Source organism: Microtus oregoni, unplaced genomic scaffold (assembly GCF_018167655.1).
Source record: "Microtus oregoni isolate MIOR12 unplaced genomic scaffold, Mior012 000022F_ref0000154, whole genome shotgun sequence".
NCBI classification, from domain to species: domain Eukaryota; kingdom Metazoa; phylum Chordata; class Mammalia; order Rodentia; family Cricetidae; genus Microtus; species Microtus oregoni.
This window is the reverse complement of record NW_024543081.1, coordinates 8,077,543-8,085,885: the sequence shown is the minus strand read 5'-3', so window position 1 is coordinate 8,085,885 and position 8,343 is coordinate 8,077,543.

Below are 8,343 nucleotides of genomic sequence, written 5' to 3'. Positions count from 1 at the left end.
GGAGGGGGAGGTTGCACTGTTTGGGACTTCATCTCCACAGCCACTGAAAGCCTTGTGCCCCAGTGCTGGGACAGAAAGGAACAGCACCCTCAGCCCTGTGTCCCATACCCATCAGGGGCTCATATCATCTGGCTCTGGGTTAGCCGTGCTGTACGGTGGAATGGGTGAGTTATGGGTCAGGGGAATGGACAGCCTGGAGGGGCTTGTAGCCACAGAGAACCAGACTGGCCCGTCTGAGTGAGCTCCCTCCACCCCACCATGTTGTCCCCCGGCCCCACACAGAGCCATCTGTAGCTCACCCTTGTCCAGAGTCCAAACTCCCATGTCTCAAGCTCTAACCCGTTCTTCTTCATCTTCTTTTCAAAAGAATTTTGGTTTTCTTTTTCTTTTTAAATTATGTGTATGGTTCTGTATGCCCGAGTTCAGATGTCCACAGAGGCCAGCAGAAGGCATCAGATCACCAGGAGCTGGAGCTACAGGCAGCTGTGAACCTGTCAGGATGTTTCATAAACCAGATCACTTTCCTACAGGAGTGCTAGGAACTGAGCTCGGGTCCTCTGTAATAACACCATAAGCTCTTACAGTGACGGCCACTGAGCCATCTCCCTAAGTCCCATTCTTTCCTCCCTCTGGTAGTGTCATTTGTTGTCATTATAGCACAGTAAAACTTCTCACAAATCACATAAAGGAAGAAACACTTATTTGGGCTCACGGTTTCAGAGGGTCTTGTCCACAGCTGCTTGGCCCCATGCTCTTGGGAAGAACATTATCACTGCATCAGCCTGTGGCCAGTGAGGCCACCACCTCATGCTGAACAGAAAGCAGAAGGCAAAGTGGTAACTGGCAGACCCAGTGTAACCTTTGAAAAGAGCCCCGGACCCCATGGTGACCTATTTACTACTCTAGCTGGGCTCCATCGCCCCAAGTTTCTAGAACCTATCACAACCCAGGACAGTGGCTGGTACCAAATGTCCAGACCATGAGCCTGTAGAGTTTTGTCTTACCCAAGTCACACCCATCCTCCGGCTCCGTTCTAGGCTGCCCAAGGGCCTTTCTTGAAGAATAGGGGTTCTTGATTCTGGGGTGCTCAGGCCAGCATGGGAAGTCCTGGGATTTCTGCGGAGGAGACTCCAGTCTCAAGATAGGATGGCAGGCGATCTGAAGAGAGGCCCTTGTTCCCGGGTTGCTCGGGCCCTGAATGGGGGCTCTCCATTCCTTCCTTCCCCCGTTATCGCTGATGTCATGGCCTTGGCCAGCTTCTGCCAATAGTGGACGTTCTGTCTCTCCTTGAGGATACCCATACCCACCCCAGCATACCCACCCCAGGGTTGGCAACAAGATGGCTGTTTACAGCACTGTCAAATATCACAGGCAAAACATTGGAGAGGTTTGATGGAGGGCAGACAGGGAGAGACCCCAGTGTGCTCAGGGCCAAATTCCCAGAGGTTATCTGAACCCTCTGCTGCCCTGGATCAAGATCCTTAGGCGTGGGAGCCATGACCAGGCCTGATACCCCTCACCCATAGGCCTGCCTTAGAGGTGCTGTAGACAGATCAGGAAATGCACAACAGGCCAGGTGGACAGGGTCACAGGGACATTGATTATTTCGAATGACTTCTGTGTGTTCTTGTGTGCAGAGGGTGACCACTTCTGAGGTCCAGGGTCAGTGCAGGGGTGACATCTGGGTGGTCAGTGGGCATTCACAAGCCTGTCCAGGCTAGGACTCTGCTACCTCTTGAGAGTTACACTGTCCTAAGCAGGAAGATGTCAATTGTCATGACGTACAGGAAGATGGCTGCACACCACACCACACACACACACACACACACACTATACAGCCACATTTTAGTCAGCTGCGTATGTTGTGGGCCTCCCTAAGATCGTGATGGACCAGAAGAGTCCTGTCACCCAGTGATGTCACAGCTCAGTGTTTGGGACAGCACCACATGAACAACCCCGGTGTCATCAGCGGGATAAAAGCTCAGTGTGTGCACCACACACAGTGGGTGTGCTCGGCGTGTGCACCACACACAGTGGGTGTGCTCGGCGCGTGCACCACACACAGTGGGTGTGCTCGGCGTGTGCACCACACACAGTGGGTGTGCTCAGTGTCAGCTGCACACCAGGCTGTGCTCCATCTGAGTCTCACTGTGCTGAAGGAAGCCTCACTTGGCTTGTGTTTACAGCATTTCTGAACGGCACTGAGAGTCCATGCGGGGAGACAGAATGACCTGGCACCCTCTAGGTCCATGAGAGATGTCTCCTTCAGGGCTGACTGCTCCAGGCCCGATTAAATGTTCACATTCAAACCACAGCAAGAAAATCTCACGTTTGCTCTGTGAAGGCCATGCATTCACCTGACCCCGGAAAGAGATCCATCCCCAGGGGAGGAGTTTATGTGTTTTCTCCCCTAACTACCCTGCTGCCTCCTGGGACCTAGAAAAACATCTTGGAGACTTCAAGGCTGCAGGGAACTATAGGCCAGAGCCCCTCCAACCGTGATATTTTCCGAAACATGGCATTGCCTGGTTAACAAGAGCGTCTTTTAAGATTTGCCAGAGAGATGTCCCTCAGCAGGTAAACGAGTCCGTTGTAATGAGCAACGCCCGAACACAAGACGTTAGGAACGGTGGACTGGAGGAAGGCTGGTCCTCTGTACTTCCTGCTTAGTCTTTCTGTAAAGGCACAACGACTCTACAGAGAAATTGATTCTAAAAAGTAAAAAAGCCCAAGAATCATGCACACAGGGCCGCGTTAGGGACCCTCGCACAAGCACGGCACTGGGCAACACGAACAGACGTTCCTAAGAGCAGGCATGTGAGTCAGATGGGAGATGGGAAGACAGTGTCGGGAGCACATGTCTGTCTTGTCAGGCATGTAGCCTCAAGGGGTCAGAGGCCAGAGGGTGTACAGGCACCTGGGTGCTGTCCACCTTCTGAGTGGATGGTTCCACGGAAGATTTGGTTTCTATCTCTCTGCTGTGCCGACCTCCCTGTGGGTTCCATGTCATTAAAATTTTTTCAAGAAAAAATAGGATTGGTGAAAGGGAAGTGGAGACTCCAGGCAGGACAAGATGTGTGCTCCTCAGCAAAGAGGACTTTGTCCCTCACGACTGAAATCTAACCACAGATGACATATGGCTTCATTCACAACTTGGGTGCTGCGTGTGGCTGAGAGAAGGGTCTCTGTGCTCTCACAGATAGCTGAGTTTGGGGTCAGCAGCCCTCCAAAGATGAATCACAACGTCTTGGAAGGTTGCCTTCTGATTCAGGAAACACCCTCTCCACACAACCTCAGCTCGGCCCAGAAGCCAGGGAGATGCAGTCCCTGCCACGTACCAGGATCTCCAAAGTTAATGGCCTCTGCTTCTAGAAGGGGCAAAGGTAGGATTCTGAATCTCCCCTGAGCACCTTGTTCAGGCAGTTCTGAGCTCCCCAGGGCATGCAACATCCCTCCTTGGTGGTGACAGGGCTAGGGCTGGGCCAGGCCAGGGCAGAGCCGGTGACATCATGAAAAAGCTTTGCCAGTACTTTCCCGACCTCGGAAACCCCAGCATCCCGCTCCAGGAACTGGCCTGCGGCACTGGCTTTGGCTGGCTGCCCCAGGAGTGTGGCAGGGAGGCCCAGAGTCTCCCCCCCTTCCCCCCCCCCCCCCCCCGCTCCAGCGTCTTCTCCTTCAGTCTTTTCCCTTCCAGGGCCTTCCAGGGATCCTGGGCCAGTGTGAGAACCAGCAGGGTCAGCTCCTCCATCCCACTCCTGCCCTGTCCTTTACTGCAAGAAAAATAAACAGCTGTCCTGCTTCTGAGACTGGAAACCCCGCCACAGTGTGGCCTCCGCTGAGCCCAGTTGTGGGCTGACTCACAGCCTGCCTGGGTGGGGGCAGCACACAAGGGCCCAACGCTGCCCCTGGAGCCCCTCCGGGACCCATGCCTCTCTGAGCCCCAGAATCTTGCCTATGCCTGGCAGGCGAGAGGAAGCGTCTATTCCAGGACACCTGGTCAGAGCCACATACATCTTGTATTCCCTCCAGCCAGGCCCTGACCTCTTCCCCTTCCAGTGGCATCCTGGGCTCAATCCAGAGGCTGCACCTCTGACTAGCTATGGTGTGGTCAGGAAGGAAGGCTGGAAGAAGAGTGATGTGGTTCAGGGTCTCCTGAAGGCCACAGCTAGGCCTCACACAGGGCAGGAAAACACATGAGGTACAATGACGGTTAGCAAGGGTGGGAAAGGGGCCTATGAGCCCTTGACTGCCCACTATCAGATTCATGATGTCTATACCACCATTGAGCTGGTCATGAGACCTTCGCCAACCCTTCTCCTCTGCCTTCCTCCTCCTTCTCCACCTATAACCTTCACTCTCACCGGTTAGCAGATGCAATGGCAGCTTGCGCCACCCTGTCACCATGTGGAGCAGCTCTTGTCCCTCGACCCATGTGGGAGAAAGAGAAAAAGAGGAGCTTCCACTCGGCCAGAGGTGTTCTGTAGCTGGCATCATTGCAGAGGTGACAGAGTGGAGCCCAGGACAGCAGACCTCCTTGGGACAATGCTACTACTGCTCCTGTCCTGAGGGGGGGGGCTGTGGGGGAGCTCCAGGGCTCCCCAGCTGATGGAGGAGCTGGAGGCTCAGCAGAGGGCCCGGTGGGGCAGGGGCAGAGGAGAGGGCGGCTGAAGCCCCGCTGGGTTCCCACGCTGGACAGCAGGGCAGGTGTGGCCTCGGGGTCAGCAAACGGCAGGAGGTACGAGAAAGCCCGGTGTCTGGCCTGGCAGGCAGGAACATCAACCAATTAACCTGTAATCGCCCAGGGAGAAGCTAAGAGGATTTGCCTTTTGTCGGGCTAATTATTCTGCACCAACACTTTCCCTTTCCTGGGAGCTCAAGGCCTCTGCAAAACTTTAATTAAAAAGAAGCCACTTTCTCAATGGCTCCCAGGGCGGAGCTGCCCGCCTCCAGCCTTTGCTGATGATGGGATGATGGTCCGGGCACCTTCTCTGAGCTCCCACCCCCAGGACTCTCTTGACCACCCCACCCCCAATGCTGCCAGGGCCCTTAGGTCCTCTCTAGCCCTACAGCATCCAGAGTGTAACCCATCCACTAAGGGCTGTGTGCTGTGATGGGGAGATGGGATCTTAGGGGGTCTCCTGGGATTCCACACCCCTGACAGCAGGACCATTGCTTTCTGGGCACCTCAGACCTGTGTGTTTTGGGGGAGGGCATGCAGGATCTTCATGCTTAATAACAGATGTTGAGGTCTGTGCATGTTCCAGGGCCTGACAGAAGCCATAGGCCCTCATCTCCACCAATGCCCAGTCTTGCTGAACACTTGAAGATTGAAGGTCCATTGCTCCAGAGGAAAGACTCATACTTCCTTTCTTGTGACAAAACTGTGCTAGGTTCCAATGTGACCCCCAGAAGATGGGCATAAGCACGCACCACTCCCCTAAAGAAAAGACAGGCCCCTGTGGGTATATGACTGTCTTCTCCTTGTCTTCAACAGGTTCTCTTTGGGTTGCCAGAACTCCAGGACTGCCAGGAGTGGCTGAGACATGGCCTCCCCTCTCCCGTGCTGAGACTCGGGACCTATGGGAAGCTGGATTTCCAGGGCTAAACACAGGCCTTTTGTCCGTTCCTACAGACTCTCCCAGAGATGAAGATGGGCCAGCAGTCCATCTTACTCAGGTTAACTGTCCTGTACCTGTCATTCATGAGCAGCATAGGCAGAGGTCTCCCCGTGCATCATGTCCCTCCTGAGGGTTAATCCGTGTGGAAGATAGCCCCACTTTATAGATGAAGAAACCGAGGCTTAGACTGCTTAAGAGTGTGTGCATGTGGATGTGTGTGTGTAAATGTGTGAGTGTGTATGAGTGTGTGAATGTAGATGTGTGTGAGTGAGTTGTGAGTGTGTGAATGTGTGAGTGTATGTCGAGTGTGTATGAGTGTGTGTGTGAGAGAGAGAATGTGTATGTATGTGTGTATGAAAGTGTGTATGAGCAAGTTGCGAGTGTGTGAATGTATGAGTGTGTGCTGATTGTGTATGAGTGAGTGAGTGTGCGCATATGTGAGAGAACGCGTATGTGTCCATGTGCGTGTGTGTTCTGTAGGTGCGTGGGTATGGGTACAGGTGCCGTGGGGAGGCCAGAGGAAGGTGTGGGGTATCTTTCTCTATCACTCTGCCTTCCCTTGAGGCGAGGTATTCCACTGAGCTGGAGCTAGCAGGGTCAGCAGCCTCAGTGACTGCCGGGTCTGCCCTGCAGACAGTGCTGAGGTTACAGACATGCACACATCACATTTGCCTTTTAATTTAGGTCCTGAGGATCCTTGTGCTTATACAACAAGCATTCTTACCAGCTGAGCCATCTCTTTAGACCGTGGTAGTGGTTGATTTTTTTTAAGACAGGCTGTAGCTACATAACCCAGGTTGACCTTGAACAATCAGTGCTCCTCCTGCCTCAGCCTCCTGAGGGTTGGGATTACCGGTGGGCACCACCATACCTGGCTTATTCTTTCATTCACAGGGAGGTCGGGGACATTTGCTGCTGTGACCCTCCAGGACAGACTTTCCCACAAAGGAAGCCACTAGCAGTTCTTCTTGAGGTTTGGTTTGTCCTTAAATACGTTTACTTTCCGGGATCCTGTCGCTGTTAAACCAATGGGTGGAAACACCGTGCACTGGCTCAACATCCCACAACAACATCCTACATTCCTAATGTGCTAAGCTTAGGCTCTGTCCTGAGCAGCAGTGATGATAAAGCAGCCACCATCCCCAGCCCAGTGGAGACGTGGAGACAATAGCTTCAAGAGCAGCCTGTGGAAAAAGAGGGCAGTTGTGGAGGGAGAGCCCAGGCAGACGATGAGGGCAGACAGAAGACCAGAGGACGGCCTTCTCCAGTGACAACTAATGGCAGAGGGCAAGTGCAGGGCCTAAAGGCGTCAGAGAGGACTTAAGGAGATGGCTTGGCCTAACCTCCATGTTCTTGCCATCTCCCTGAGTGGCAGCAAGGACAGAGTGGAAGGAAATGCAGAGACAAGGGACAGAATGGGGGAGACGGGAGCAACTGAGATGCACCTCGATTCTTTCCGGGGAACAGTCTGGGAGGTTCTCACAACTTTTCCTGCCCCATGGGTGGGTGAGGAGGTCGGGGGTGGGGTGCGGACTGGTAGCAGTCCCTGATGGAGATCAGACGGTCCTCACACGGGAGAGCAGGACAGAGCCACTTAGCCGCTGGACACGCCCTTAGCGCCAACATTGTGCAGCCATGGTAAACCTGGCCTGGCTCCGGGCCGCATCCTTTGCTAGCTCATAGGCCCAGAGATGCTCACCCACCCCACTCTCCTGTCCATGTGACTCCGCCCACTTATCCTCTTCATGCCCCTATCATCCCACCTGCTAGGCTGTGTGGCTCAGAGCAAACCCAAACTGTGGAGGCAGCAACCACTAGCGTCTGACAGACACCCTCAGTCCTTCACTCAGGGAAAGCCCGGGTGGTCTGTAGGAGGCTGATAGTCACAGCCTTCAGAGAAACAGTGGGCCTGATCCCCAGACCCAGCAATGTTCCCCTGGATGGTCCATGCAATTCTGTTCCAGATGCTGAGGGTCACCCAGCATTTCCTGGGTGGTTTCCGACATGCTCTTAATGACTCCTAGGTGGAAGGTCAGAGACAGGCTAAGGAAAGGCAGTGGCATGGGCAACCATGTAGAGGGATAAAGGGGTGCGTGACGATGTCCTTGAAGATTGCACCAGAGCAGCCACAAACTGGGACACCTTTGTTCCTGAGCTGAACAGGCAGATGCACCGCCAGAGTGGACTGATTTCTGTACTGTACACATCTTGACTTCAGACATCTGCCCCAGCAGAATGACTGCTACTTTGAGATCCCAGATTTATTCCATTTATTCCAGGTCTCCAGGGAGTAAAGGCCTTGTCTCTGAGGTGGTCTGCACAGGGGTCTGAGTTGTTCTCCTAGTGTGGAGGTTCATACAAACGTCTTACACCCTCCCTGAGGCCAGAGCTTCTAGGCACCCCAGTCTTGGTTGGATCCTGGGAAAGATACAGGGTGAACCTCTGTACCAAACCTTTCCTGTACCTCATTTTCCTTGACTATAGCTCAGGAAATGAGCAATGGGATGGCACACTGATAAAAGATGTCTGCATTCCTGTGAGGGACAACAGCCTTACACTGAAGGAAGTTCTCAGCAGGCAGGCTCCTGTAGAGGAAGACACCTGGCTAACCTCAGGGCATAGGATGCCCAAGGCACAACTAGAAGAAGAAGAGGCACTGGGGCAGCAAGGGCAGGATGAGGGCAGGGATAGGGTAAGCTTTTCCTGATTGCACCAGGAAAAGCTG